The following is a 14,181-nucleotide window of genomic DNA, read 5'->3' as shown; positions in this document are numbered from 1 at the left end:
GCCCCCGTTGAGACCTAGCTGGGGACAGAGAGCGCACTGGGAGTCCAGGGTTTGTAAGGTTGATGAAGTCACCCAAGCCACACGCCCACCCACTAGGCTGTGCTGGTCTCTCCCTTTAGACTGAAATTAGGAGCTGTCTCCTAACTGGGTGAGCAGCGGAGACTACTCCTTCGGGACCTAGAAGGTCAGAAACCGGGTGTTAAGCTAGGTCGCTGAAAGTAGGCTCTCACGGACGCACTGGGAGGCGGTACTCAGGGCAGCACCGGAGCCAGCGCGGCAGCAGTGGGCGCTCGTGATCCTCTTCTGCCCTCTGCCTTCTCCCGGAGAGTCGGCCTCCACTGTCCCCTCCTCCGGCTTCTGCTCCTCCTCCTGCTCCTCCCATTCTCGGATCCGGCACCAAAACGCCTATCTGCAAGGTCCTCTGCGCGCTGCAGCCAGGAGCTGCCGCCACCGCCGGGTCTCGCTCGGTGAGTGACTGTGTCCCTTCCCCGCTCGCCTGCCCCGAGGTGACTGGGGATTTGCTCCGAGGAGCTCAGGTGTTCGGAGGCGGTGCTGCTCATGGCCCGACCGGAGAGACGATTGAGGGCGCCTGACCGGCTGGACGGGTACCCGACTCAGGTGAGCGCTGCGCTCCAGGGGTAAAGGTGTCAGACTGGGGAGTGGCTGGTGAGGGTTGCCTAGGCACCTTCTTCTGGTGTCCCGACTTAGGGCAAGTCCAAAGCCTAAGGTGAGCGAGCAGAGGCTCAAACAGAGTGGAGAGTACACGGAAGGAAGACTCGGGGTTTTCCAATCCTTCTGACTCCTGTCCTAGAACCTCATCTCTAGAATTCACGAGAAGGATTATAAGGGACCGGAGTTTCTGACTCTTAAAAGACTTCACTTGTGTCCCTACCTGACACAGGAGGGTCGTCGCTGCCCGCTGCTTGGCGCCGTGGATTCTCTCTAGGACCCTGTGCAAGTGCAGCTGGAGCGCTGCGCTTGGCGAGCCAGGGTACCACTTGGGGTGGAGAACTGGGCAGTGGGGACAGCTGACTCCAGTCACTCCGGGATGGGGCATCTGGGATGAGAAAGCCTTGGTCTGCTGTGCCTTTGCGTTCGTTAGCTGTAATGGGGAGACAGAGCACCTTCCTGGGTACTCCAAGAGGCAGGCGGCAGGCAGGACCGTAAGTATTAAGAAAGCCAGTTAAACGGCTCTTGAATTTTCATATTACTTTTTACTCTTTTCCCACCTGGTTTCTATTCCGGGTATCTCCGATAGAAGAGGTGGATTGGGGCATGCATGTTAAGGGATGTCGGGACACAAACCAGGGGAGCCTGTATTTAGAATTAGCAGGGCTTACTCATAACCCGACCTCTTCAGGTGCGCCTCCCCCCCCCCAAACACCCCGCATTTGCAGCAGTGGACTTCGCTGCTTCCGCTTCTGGAACCTGCCTTTCCTGGAACTGGACGACCAGCTCTCAGAACCACTGCCGAAGCCAGATGCAGGCCAGGGATTGGTGGGTTGTGCCAGACTCAGCAATTATTTGTGGGTGCTTCAAATCAAGAATGACACAACCTAAGCTAAGGGGCCACCCGATCTTGTTTGCACACGCAGGGCTCTCCTCCGGAAAAGGAGTAGCACCCTTTCTCTCTAACCCCCACTATGCAGAAGCTGTGGTATCCTCGCTTCGCCTTGCCTTGCCTTGCCTTGCTTTGCGCGAGACTTACTCCTCCTCTTCCCTCCGCGTTATGTTATCCTGGGCTATTTTTATCCATAACTATGCTAAGATGCTCTGAGGGGGATCCCAAGGAGACAACTCTGGATCCACCTTCTGGAAGCTGCTCTCCCAGAAGCAGTCTCTTGCTAGCCAGGAACTGGGGTGAGGAGAGGAGAGAGTTGACGAGGGAGAAGGGGAGTGTGTGGCTGCTTCAGTCTGCGCTCACCTTTCTCAGGAAAGCTCCACCGACACCCAAGGCTGACCCAGCCCCTAGAACCCCACTCCCACCCCTGGGGAGCAGGTCTCCACCCCGTCCCCATGTTCCCCAGCCTTGGCTATTTCATCAGGGGCTGGAGTGAGAACAAAATCCTGTGGTCTCAGTTTTGCTCTCAAATCTCATTGTATTTGTTGAAATTCAATTACCGGCTTCCACCCAGGAGTTAATTGCAGGTATTCTATATTTAACTTTAGTTTTTAATAAAAGAAGATAGAGATAGCTCAACTTCCACACCCCCAAGCCCTGCATTTTTAAAGCATGAATTCCTTTTGACGCTGGGAATTAGTCTTGCCTTCTACTTCCCCAGCCAAAGTGAGTACAGGTCGAATTAGCCGGGCCTTCCAAAATTCCAGATGAGTGCTTAAGCTCCAAATCACTGTGCTGTTCTTTATTTCCAGTGTGCTTAGATTTTTCCACTCACAGAACTGGAAAAATAAGGTTGAAATGGACCACTGTGTTATGTAAGGTAACCCTCTGCCCAGCACCTCCCTCCTCCACAGCCAGGTATGAGGGGAACTTTTCAAAGAGCTTCCTTGGTGTCAGTTACCCATCTAACTCTTGTTCGACAGGGATGGACAGCTTCCTGACTAAGCACTCTTAAGTCTCTGCAGTTAATTAGCCAGCAGCCAGAGATGTCTTAGTGAGCGGGGCTGGGCTCTGCTTCTGGGCTTCACATCCTATGCCAAGCTGCTGCGCATTGCAATGCAGCACATCTTTAAGATGAGAAGTTTTGAGCAGAGAAGCTGGTGAGAAAGTGATGCCTTGGTCTTGCAAAGGGGATTTTGGACCCATTGAAGGCCCTTGCTGCTGGCGTGGGAGCAGAGGCTTTATCCCTGCAGCAGATTATCGTCTTTCTACACCTTGTTAAACACAATGAGCTTTGCCTTTCTCAAACTCCTTTATATAGCTGAGACTTGTGTTTTCATCCTTATAAGAAATTCTCTGCCTTGAAAAATCCCAGGGACTCTCTGAAGGAAAAAGCGTCCTGGGAACTTTTCCTGTCTTAAGTTAAAATTCAGGAGCGATTTGAAAGCACCCGAGAATGGGTAGGTGCTGCTTAACTTCGCGCTCGGCCTTTCTGAGACTAAGCATACGCCCTTGGTGGCACACAGCAATTAGCAGGACTGAGACAGGTTCTCCCCCAAGTCATTAGATTTAGAGGCAGGGACAGTCAAACATGTGGATGCTTTGATGGGTTTTAACCTGTGCGTGTCACAAGAATCTAGACAGCATCTCCAGGATCTCAGCTGGCAAGTGTGGCACTTTCCGGCTGCTCTGGGACAAGTGTTCTAGCTTCCTAGGTATGGCAGAAGGTTGGGACTTTGCAGCTGCGGCTAGAAAAGAGCAACACTGCTGTTCTGTAGTCCCGAACCTGGGCACAAGGCCTTCTGCTTTCTGTCTATACTGCCTTTCTGGAAAGAGAAAGCAGGCTGGGGTAAGGCCCACGACCTTAGGCCTACAGTGTTCTCTCTCTAAGCCTCAAAGCCCTTCCTGCAGATTAGTGACTGGAAAATGATGAAGAGGAAGTAATAAAATACACATAAAAGACACTTCACCGACTATAACACTTGTGAAATTTTGTTTATCTAATTTACGATGCTGGCATTTTTATTTCATATCTAGTTAATGTTCATGTTAATTGTGATTGGGGTATATCTGAGCTCATCACACTCACTAAACATTAAACAAGGGCAGATTTAATAAGTGTTGGCTTATGTGTGCTCTACACGAATTACATCAGCACTGAATGCCACTGTTACTAAGAATTATAATATTAATTTTCAGGATCAATGTTCAGTTTTAGAATTATTTTTCTCCTTTTTTCGTGAAAGTCATATCCTAGACTGACCTCAAATTTGCTGTGTAGCTAAAGATGACCTTGGACATCATCTGGTCCTCCTGTACCCAACTCCAAGTACTGGGGTTATTGATATGAAGTATAGCACCCAATTATGGTGGTGCTATAATTCAAACCAGTGTGCTATGCAAGTACTGTACTAACTGACCTACATCCCTTGCCCTTTTACTGAAGTTTTGCTTTTAAGTTCAATATGTATATGGATCTTTAGGAGATATATTTAGAGGGAGTAACTTAAAATCATTTAATCAAAACCAGAAAAGTTAAAGAGCAACGACTCAGTTCGGGCAGAGCAAAGCATGACCAATTTTGTGGGGCTCCCTTGTCTAACTTGGTCATCTGCACAGAGTGCTTGCTTTTCTTTTTTCTTCTCTTTTCTTCCCAAAATATGTCCCCAGAGCCTAGTTCAGTATCAAGCACTTAATAGGCAGTCCCTAAATGTGTTTGTGAAAGTGAATGAATGATTGAGCGGAATCTGCGCAGCTATTCGGGAGAGCAGATGGCATCACTTCTATTTTAACAATTGAGAATCTGCAGATTAGGAAATGTTGTCAGTTCTCTAAAGGTACAGAGGATTCCAGATTGGAGTGCAGATCTATGTGTTCTCATTACAATCTTCAGTACTGCTTTGGGGGCCTCTCCCTCTATCACCACTCCAAGTCCTGCTACATGACTGGAAGGTACCCAGCAACCAGATATCATATTCTCTAAACACGTCTTGCTTCAAAGAGATGCTCCTAGTGGAAGGTGGGGTTTCTTTCCCTAGTTTGCACCTTGCAACCCTGAATGCACGTTCAGTTAAATGATCCCACCAGGGGATTGGAGTCTGGAGGGAGCAGTTTAAGGACACAGGAACTGCTGAGTGTTTATCACCCACTTGGGTCATGGATCGAGTGGCTGGCGTCAGCAGCAGCAGCATCCACATCTCAAGATGTGCTCCCAACGGAACCATTCCTGGGGCACCATCTTGACATGATCCCTGGAGTCTGGTTCCCTTCCCTTCATTCCTTCTCATTTTCCAATCCTGGATTTTTCAGCATCTCATTAGTTCCTAGAGGCAACACATAGTCTTCAAGCAAATTCCTTTTTGTGTCTGAGTCAAGCCGCATTGTAAGCAGCTGATGCACGCAGCCTCCACGATCCATCTTCAGGACTGCCTCTGGCTTGAAGCCTTCTCAGCTCCCTCCACCCACGGGGAATTAAGTCCATAGCTTTCGCAGGCCGTTAGAATAATATTTACTGGGCCATAGTTTGTCAATAGTTATGTGCTACCAGGAGAGGACTAGGAAAAATGAATACATTATTCTTCCCAGGAATGCCTTAAACATAACAGAAATAGATCCCAAAGGACGTTTTGTTTTTTTTTTTTTTTCTGATTTTTTTTCTCCAGCATGCCGCCTGCTTTTTGGTAACTTTCCAGCAGGGGTCGCAAATGGCAGTGCCTTTAGCTGCTAGATAAGGAGCAGCCTGGGTAGAAGGAAGCATAGGCCCAGAGCTCAAATCCAACTTGGTGGCCAGTGAAACCTGTGGCCTAACTTTGCCAGGTACCAGGTATTTTTTTTTTTTTTTTTTTTTTACTGTTTAAGATAAATTGCAGGTTCGTAGTTCTACATAAAATTTACTAACATCAAGTTCTAGTACCTGTAGGCCCAACAGAGCTTTTTTTTTTTTTTTCTTCTCGGAGCTTTCCCACCAGCCTGCAGTATATGGCTTTTCCGGTGCCTGGGATAGACTGGAATTTGGGTTGGAATGTGACACTCAAGATCTTACCTGTACAATAAAAACAGGAGTGTGGGGGAAGGGGGATAGATGGCTGTAATCACTTCCTTCCACGTGGAGGATGGAGCATCTGCTTCAGTCCTTTGGGGATGCCTGTGGTCCCTGTCTCAGTAAGCAGTTTCAAAATCCCATTTACACCTTCAAGTCATTTGCTGAGTTCCAGCCAGGCAACACTCACTGTTCTTCCTACCATTAACACAGCAGGGAATAAAACAGATGGAAACCTTCACCCCTGCACACCTCTCCTAGTGGAGGAGGCGAAGGGAGAGAATTAATGAAACTCTCTCCTACTTACATTGGGATACACTAAGGGAAGTGAGATACAAAATGCCAGGTACCTGTTAAATTGGGAGGCCTTCCGTAGGTTCTAGTTCACTATAGTCACTAGCAAGTTTCACTATCTGACACAAAACAGTTTTCAGTATGGGAATATGGAGACTTGATTGCATTTTGCAATTTTTCAAATTCATCTCTGGTATTCCTCTAATATCTAGTGTTTTTAAAGCGATGAGTGGTCATGTTCTTTGAGCATCCTTCTGGTACCACGGTGTTAAATGGGATGCTGAATCACCAAATCAAGCAACAGACTGACAGGGAAGACATCAGTCCAGAATCACTGGGGTTAGGTCACTGGAGCTATGGAGGGGAGGGGAGAAAATGTGCTTGTGGACAGTCGGTGCTCGGGTCACTGGTGCTCAGCACCTTTTGAGTCGAACAGTGAATTTGCATATGTGCCAGAAATAGTTTACATGTGTGCTTTCCATGCCTGGATTCCATTATTAGTGAAGATTTCTTTGGAGCATTGATTTCCTTGTTCAGTACTGACTTTATAGAAACAATATTACTAGAGAAATTCTCTTTGTCTTTCAGAAACCAAGTCTTCACTTTTTTTTTTTTATCTGAGTATGAAGTGTGATTGCGCCCTTGGAGACTCTGATGTTCCACCTTCCAAATCTGCCTGACCTTGGCTGATAGGCAGTTGTCCAGGAAATGAAGGGCTGGTTTAGGTTCCTGATGAACTTAGAGCTTAGTGAACAGTCACAGGACTTAGCAAGGTCGTGCATAAAAGGTGTGGAATGTGAGCCTTCTTCAGTGGCCTCTTCTCAGATAAGCCTCTATTGTCACCACCCCCTTTGTTCACACCAGTACTGTCTTAAGACCATTGTGTAGCTCTTGAACGTGCTCAGCTATAGCTATCCTGCTACTTGACTGACTCACTTGCTTACTATGTCACACTCCCCCACAAGGAGATACGCTCCATGAGAGCAGAGACCTGGAGGTGTGTGTTTGTTTCAGTTTCTAGAATGCCACCGCGTCTGCTCTCAAGTACTGGCTCAAAAGAGAACCCCAAGAGTCTTCATTTGGGGAAATGACAGAGGGTTTCATGAGGAAGGAATATTTAAGAAAAAAAAAGTACAATATTAGAGAGAAAAGAATAGAAATAAGCTGGGCAGTGGTGGCGCACGTCTTTAATCCCAGAACTCGGGAGGCGAACACAGGCAGTGTGAGTTTGAGGCCAGCCTGGTATACAAGAGCTAGTTCCAGGACAGGCACCAAAGCTACAGAGAAACCCTGTCTTGAAAAACCAAAATAAGAAGGAAAGAAAAAATAATCAAACATGTCAAAATTGGTACAGATCTAATTATTGAGAACCCAACAAATTGTTTTAAGGTCTCCAATGTAGAAATTCAGCTGAGTAACTGACCCTTCAGCAGGAGCCCATTGCTGAGAACACCATAGTCATGCAAACCCCCTGACTCCTAAAGAATGTAGTGATGATAAGCCCTTGCTTTGGCAGCTGGTGATAATACCAGCTGTCTCCTTTCTTTCCCCTCTCGGCCCTGCAAAAGTGGAGGGAAGAGCTCAGCTTCCTTGATTTACATTTAAGGAAATTGAGGCCTTGAAATGCGTCACTTTTCCCCCATTCCCTGCCTGAAGCTGACCCGGTGGACCCGCCTCCAGAATCCTCTACCTGTGCAGAGCAGATAGCTGGAGATTATTCATCCCCCGGAGGACCGAATGAGTAACCCACACGCTGTAAAAGAAGGAAGGCACTTAGCCTGAAAACTGTTCACTTCTCCTTTCATCCATCGAGAAGTTCCACTTCAGCACTTTGCGTCCTGTCGCCTTTCCCCTGGAATTCCTGCAGATTCAGTGCATGTAAGCCCTGCAGTAGGTTGTTTTATGTAAATGTCTTCATTCTTTCATTTAGGAGAGTCAATCAAACTCCTATATCAGCAGTTAGAATACAGTGAGAGAAAGGTGATTGCAGATGAAGCTGAAATGAAAAGGCACGCTCGCCTTGCTGTGCTCAGAAAAAATAACGACTTCAGAGGCAAGAAGCAGAATAAGCTGGGAGTCTCCTATAGAAAACGGGTTTGCCCTTGACTCTCGCGGCTTCTCAACAGACCCTCTCCAGACTAGGGAGGAGGGAGGGACTGGCTGTCAGGGAAGATTGGGACTGAGGCTTTATTTTGGAACTACTTTGGTTTTGCTGGCAATATGCTCTTGTGTTGGCTTTCAGTAATGGGCAACTTTTCAGGACCTTAGTTTTCTCAACATTATCCCGAAGACATAAGGACATCAAAGTGCCTGGTGCCATGCTCAGAAAGTCGCCTTGTATAAAGCTGGTAGACTTTGCAGATGGAAATGTAAGACTGCCAAATAAATTTGAATTTTAGATAAATAATAAAGAACAGTTGAGGTATAGCCCAGACACTTAAGGATTCATTTACCGTGCTCTGAGAGTATATATCAGCAGTAGGGTGTGTGCTTAGTATCCCTGAGTCCTGGGGTCTAACTGTGGTCAAGTGTGTCTTCGATCCTATATATTACGAAGTCTTACTAGGTTCCTGAGTCTTACAAAAATTATTTTTTGAAAACTCTGCATCATATGAAGCTAAAAAAAGGGTTACACTGCAATCTCAAAGGTGAAATGGTTTAGCCTAGGGGAACAGTCCAAGATGAAAGAGAAATGTTTTCCCTGGTGAGTTAAGCAAGGAACAACCTAGCCTAGGTGACCTTATTTACCTTCTAAAAAGAGGGAACCAGAACCTGGTATGTATTTAGTAACTCAGACACACATTCTCTCTTTATGGCCATGGTATCATGAGCCGTATCTTTCTCAGCAGTCTCTGTAAAGAAGGAACGTCAACCAGAGGAGTACTGGTCCACTAAGTCGGGCTCTTATTGAATGTAAACATGGCTGCAAGGCCATCTCTATAGACCTAGTATTAGAATCCCTAATTTATGTGTTTTGCTTGCAGAACCTGTAGAATCCAGGAAACTAGAAAGAGGCCATGGGGAGGGTTATGGGACAAGGAGGAAAGAATAGTAAAACACAAACACTGTGAAGATAGAGCGAGGGTGAGGGGATATAGGGAAGATTAAACCCAAATGGGTGGGAGGATAGGAGACACAAGGCAGGAGGGAAGAGGGTTAAGCAAATGAAAGGATATTAAAAAAAAAAAACTGTATGGAAACCTACTATCTTGTAACCAAATTAAAATATATACTTTATTTTTTAATAAGCTATTTGAAGGGAAATGCCCAGACTGGCTGGGAAACGTTGCCCCTAGAAGCCATGGGTTATTAAAATAAAAACTCATGCCAGAGATGAGATACTTCCTTATGAGTTGTTGGTCAGGGATTTCTCAAAAAGTACAAACTCTTATCATTTTCTTGGTTGTCGGCCAGAACTAGATGATAAGACAGTGTCGCTAAAGATACTACATTGCCTTGGATGCATACCACTGAAGAAGCAAACCGGAATGGCAGTGGAAACACCCCATCTGCGGGCTAGTGTTCATAGTCCCAGAAGGTGCCTTACAGACTGCTGGGGACTTGGGAGGAGATGTCAATCAATGGTCCTACACAGTTGTGAATCTGTGAAACCAGCTGCCAGGCAAGGTGTAGCTTGTGTGACAGTGGTGCTCCTGTGATGTGTGTAATCATGTGTTCTCTGGTTGGATTTGAGACCTGCCCCACCAGAGAGAACCCATGCCTGATACTGTAAACCTGATTTTAAAAACAAAAGAGAACAAAACCAAAGAACATGGCAGGAGTGATAATGGGTCCTAGTGGGAACTGAATACTGTTGCTTAAATTGACAGTACCAAGATTCCTTCTAAATAGTCGTGTTTATACACATAAATGTATCCCCTCTTTGGGGTGAACAGCCCTGAATGCGAGGGGCTCATATCTGCACCGGGTACTGAGGAAAACATGGAGAGAGAAAGAAGCAGAGGATAGAGGGAGAAAGGAGGAGGTGAGACAACAGAAAGCCCATGAGCAGCAAACAACCTGAACTTAGGGACAGGGAATCCAGTAATATGTGACCAGACTGTCCTCAGCAGGCTCTGCTTACATCTTCATTCAGGCACTTAGGTTAACGCCACCTCCGTTCAGTGTCCCACAGCACAGGTTCCCAAGGTAATGCTGTTGACACGGAGAGAAAGGAATAGAAAGCTTTAACTGTCAAGCTGGGGAGAAGCCGGGATCCTTGTGCAGTGTGAAATTGCAGATGAAAAGACAAGAGTGCCTAGTGCCACCTTGTGGAGGGACTGGCCACTGTGCCCCCATGGACCTCTGGGGAGGTGAGGCTTCTCTTTGCCTGGGCTTTACATTTGCATTGTTTAAATTAACTTTTGGAGAGCATGTCAGAGTGGCATTCTGTCTGCTCTGTGCTCTGTGGGAATGGGTCTTCAGGGAGAATGCTCTCTCCCCGTGCTACTCTCAACTCCTGCACACACTGTGTGAATGATCGCTTCATGGGGCCAATAGAGCCATCCTTTATCAACTCACTGAAGAGTAAGACCACACAGAGCTAGCTAGAGCTCTGTCCCCAGAGCAGTCTGACGTTCATAGTGACTCTGGGCACAAGAGAATATCCCTGAGGATATTTCCTAAGAAGTGTTTTTCATTGTATTTCACATTTGGGAAGTGACTTTGCATTTAAAAACCTTCATTGTCTTATCTGTAAAATGTCTTTCTATTTGACGAGGAATCTTATTTGTAATGTATGTAAAGCATCCACTAGGAAGCCTGGCACATAGCCGGTATCAACATGGTGGCATCTAATGCTTATTATTAGTTTCTCTTGCCGGAGAGACAGATTTTGCTGAAAATCAGATGAAGAGTGCCATCTTGAGAATAGATGATTGCCCCTTCTGTGTGCTGGTGCCCCACTCCACGGTGGTGAAAGGGAATAGTTTCCCTCACACAGGTGATCTCATCACTTGGCTCTAAAACAAGAAGAGATTAAGTTGGGGGAACCACCCTTTTCCTTTAAACAGAAAGAGAAACCTTAAAAAAAATCTCTAGATTTTCCCAATAGTTCCTAGCAGCCAGAAATTAGCCCAAAGGTAAATAGGTGTGTGTGTGTGTGTGTGTGTGTGTGTGTGTGTGTGTGTGTATAATAGGAAACTGAGGCACAGAGGCATTTGCAACGATGAAAGCAGAAAATTAATTGACTATGACAACCCTGAATCGATCCCACTTACTTTGAGCAACTATTACAGCTGTGTTTGTACACGGCAGTCAGTGATTGATCAGGCTGAGGCTCATAACTTCTTTTTTATTGCTATGTTCAGCTGAAATACAGATCTTTTATTCTTCTGCTTTCCTCTCTTTTTCTCCTCTGGCTCCATAACATCTGCAATCGTTTGCAGCCTGCAACATTTCTCCCTGTTAGTCTCTCCTGACATCCTGAGTCATATTCACAAAACTCAGAGATAAGCAGAAACCTCCCTGTCCCCACATGCAAAGGGGAATCACAGGAACTGTTGGGTTGGACTCTTGGACGTAGAAGCGATCTCATCCCACAACATAAGGTTTCAGTGCAGAGGCCACCTTGAAAAGTAAATTATCTCTCTCTTCCTTAGGTATTCACTCATAATTTCAATTGCACAGTTCTCTTTGCCCATTTATTTAATATTAAGTCTATTTCAAGAGATGAAGTTATAGAATTTGGGGCATTTGTCTACAGCTCCCAAAGCCCAGCAGATTGTTATTGACACATAATAACTGTTGAATGAAAACACAAGGGACCCTGCCACCTTCTTTTTAAGTCCTCAAGATTAAGTGCAATGATGCATTTAATGGTGATTTTAATGACAGTCCATTTAATTAGTCGGAGCATTTAATGCATACAGTAGGTGTGTAAAACCTCTCCCTTCTCAATCTGTTTTGCTTTTAAAAAGTGAAAGTATTAATGAGCTTCCAAGTTGGACACTGTAAAATCCTTCACCACTTTCCTGTCTGGAATGTGATGGCGGGGGCTCTGGATTTCAGTGATATGAGTATCCCCACATTTGGTGCACACTGCTTCCTGTCTGGAGACCGTGTCTTCTTCTTACCGAGTTCACACCGGGTCCTTCTTTATGGTCTCTCTGGGTGATCTTCTAATGCATGGCAAATTACTTCCTTTGTGGAGAAAAGCACAGATCTCTTTTCTAGGTATATGGTGGTTCTATACTTAACTTCTCGAGTGACAGAACACCAATGGATATGTCACCTGGCCTGCAAATTTAGGAGCCATTTTGTGTTTGCTGCGTTGGTGTGTGTTTGCTTTCCCTTTAAGCTGATGATGGGCTTTGCTTGAAACAGTGGCTGCTCTCTTCAGGATCCCTGAAAGGTTTGAGTGTGCAGAGGCCTGTCGCCAGCCTGCACAAGACAAGCAATTCATGGAGGAAATGCTGAGAAGTAGGCACTCATCTCAAGCTTAAGCACCTTGAATAAGTATGGATACCTCTCCTGTGCTGAGAGAGCACTACTTTTTTAGGTGACATGGTTATGACCACTGTTGACTTGGCGATATCCCTGAGGACCTGGGTCCCAGACAACAGGACAAACAACACCGCATGCTTCTTGATGCCTTGCACTGAGTCCAGGTGCAACAATGCCCTTGAGAAGGAAATGTATGTAGACGGATCTGTTGAGCAAGGTTCAACAGAGGGACGTGGTCCCTGAAGTTGGGAAGTGAAAGTACTGGTATTACAAATTTAAAGCTCATTTGTTATAAATAGAAACACCAACATTGAGGGCAATCACATGTGCTAGTTTAGACTTCCTGAGTTTAGATGCACAGCTGCCCTTTGTCTCCTATCCACCTTAACACAGCCTGTGCAGATGTCCATTGTGTGGTCAAGGCCATTGCTCCCAGTGCTCTCTCTTTGGCTGGGCTCACTTCCCAGTGCCTGTCTGTGAAGCAGCTCTCCCAGGGCTCAAAGGCTTCTACTCCCAGGACACCATTACTTTGTTAACCTTGCAGGTTGAGCCTGCTTGTACTGATCCCAGTCCTCAGTCTCAACTTCATCACACGTATTCCAAAGGAATCTGCAGAAGGGTCCTTAGGTTGGCATCAGGCCACATGTGGGAACCTGGTTGCATGTCCACTAGGGCTGGGCTTGGTTGACTCAAGCAGATCTGTGTGTGGATTATCATCACTTACTTTCTTTCCTTACCTGGGTAGTTTTTATAAAGGTCTCCAGTAATGACTAATTGTCTCCTAATAGGTGTCCTTCATGAACACTAGGCAAGGAACAGTTGTGTTCTAAAGTCTCCCTTTTTTTTTTCTGTTATTGTTTCTTTTGTAGCTAACAGTATGCAACATTTTTGTATTTTGAGGAAAAAAAAGAACTCTTTTTTTTCAAAAGTGTGTTTGAAATGTTTCAATTCCCTCCTATACTTAGGAAAATTATTTAAGGAGATAGAAAACTAGCTCTTTAAAAACCCAAATTCTTTTTTTTAATTAATTTATTTATTTATTAAAGATTTCTTCCTCCTCTCCGCCACCGCCTCCCATTTCCCTCCCCCAATCACGTCCCCCTCCCTCATCAGCTCAAAGAGCAATCAGGGTTCCCTGACCTGTGGGAAGTCCAAGGACCACCCACCTCCATCTAGGTCTAGTAAGGTGAGCATCCAAACTGCCTAGGCTCCCCCAAAGCCAGTACGTGCAGTAGGATCAAAAACCCATTGCCATTGTTCTTGAGTTCTCAGTAGTCCTCATTGTCCACTATGTTCAGCTAGTCCGGTTTTATCCCAGGCTTTTTCAGACCCAGGCCAGCTGGCCTTGGTGAGTTCCCGATAGAACATCCCCATTGTCTCAGTGTGTGGGTGCACCCCTTGCGGTCCTGAGTTCCTTGCTCGTGCTCCCTCTCCTTCTGCTCTTGATTTGGACCTTGAGATTTCTGTCCTGTGTGTGTTCCAATGTGGGTCTCTGTCTCCTTTCATCACCTGATGAAGGTTAATATTCAGGAGGATGCCTATATGTTTTTCTTTGGGTTCTCCTTCTTATTTAGCTTCTCTAGGATCACGAATTATAGGCTCAATGTCCTTTATTTATGGCTAGAAACCAAATATGAGTGAGTACATCCCATGTTTCTCTTTTTGGGTCTGGCTTACCTCACTCAGGATAGTGTTTTCTATTTCCATCCATTTGCATGCAAAATTCAAGAAGTCATTGTCTTTTACTGCTGAGTAGTACTCTAATATGTATACATTCCATACTTTCTTCATCCATTCTTCCATTGAAGGGCATCTAGGTTGTTTCCAGGTTCTGGCTATTATA

General features: G+C 45.8%; 1 protein-coding gene across 2 annotated transcripts in view; it reads left to right on the top strand.

Annotated features, from left to right (window-relative positions):
- Positions 1-416: 416 nt before the first annotated feature.
- The window catches only part of Hs3st1 (heparan sulfate-glucosamine 3-sulfotransferase 1), a 29,575-nt gene continuing 15,810 nt past the window's right edge, over positions 417-14,181 (top strand). The window contains exon 1 of one of the 2 annotated variants that reach the window (XM_005365970.2): positions 417-618. The gene's annotated coding sequence lies outside the window, so the exon portion shown is untranslated. Of the gene's footprint in view, positions 619-917; positions 1,164-14,181 lie in introns of those variants that run through there. The other variant, XM_026788683.1, reaches the window with a different exon arrangement.

This window comes from Microtus ochrogaster, unplaced genomic scaffold (genome assembly GCF_000317375.1).
Source record: "Microtus ochrogaster isolate Prairie Vole_2 unplaced genomic scaffold, MicOch1.0 UNK5, whole genome shotgun sequence".
NCBI classification, from domain to species: Eukaryota; Metazoa; Chordata; class Mammalia; order Rodentia; family Cricetidae; genus Microtus; species Microtus ochrogaster.
This window is presented reverse-complemented; position numbering and strand designations above follow the sequence as displayed.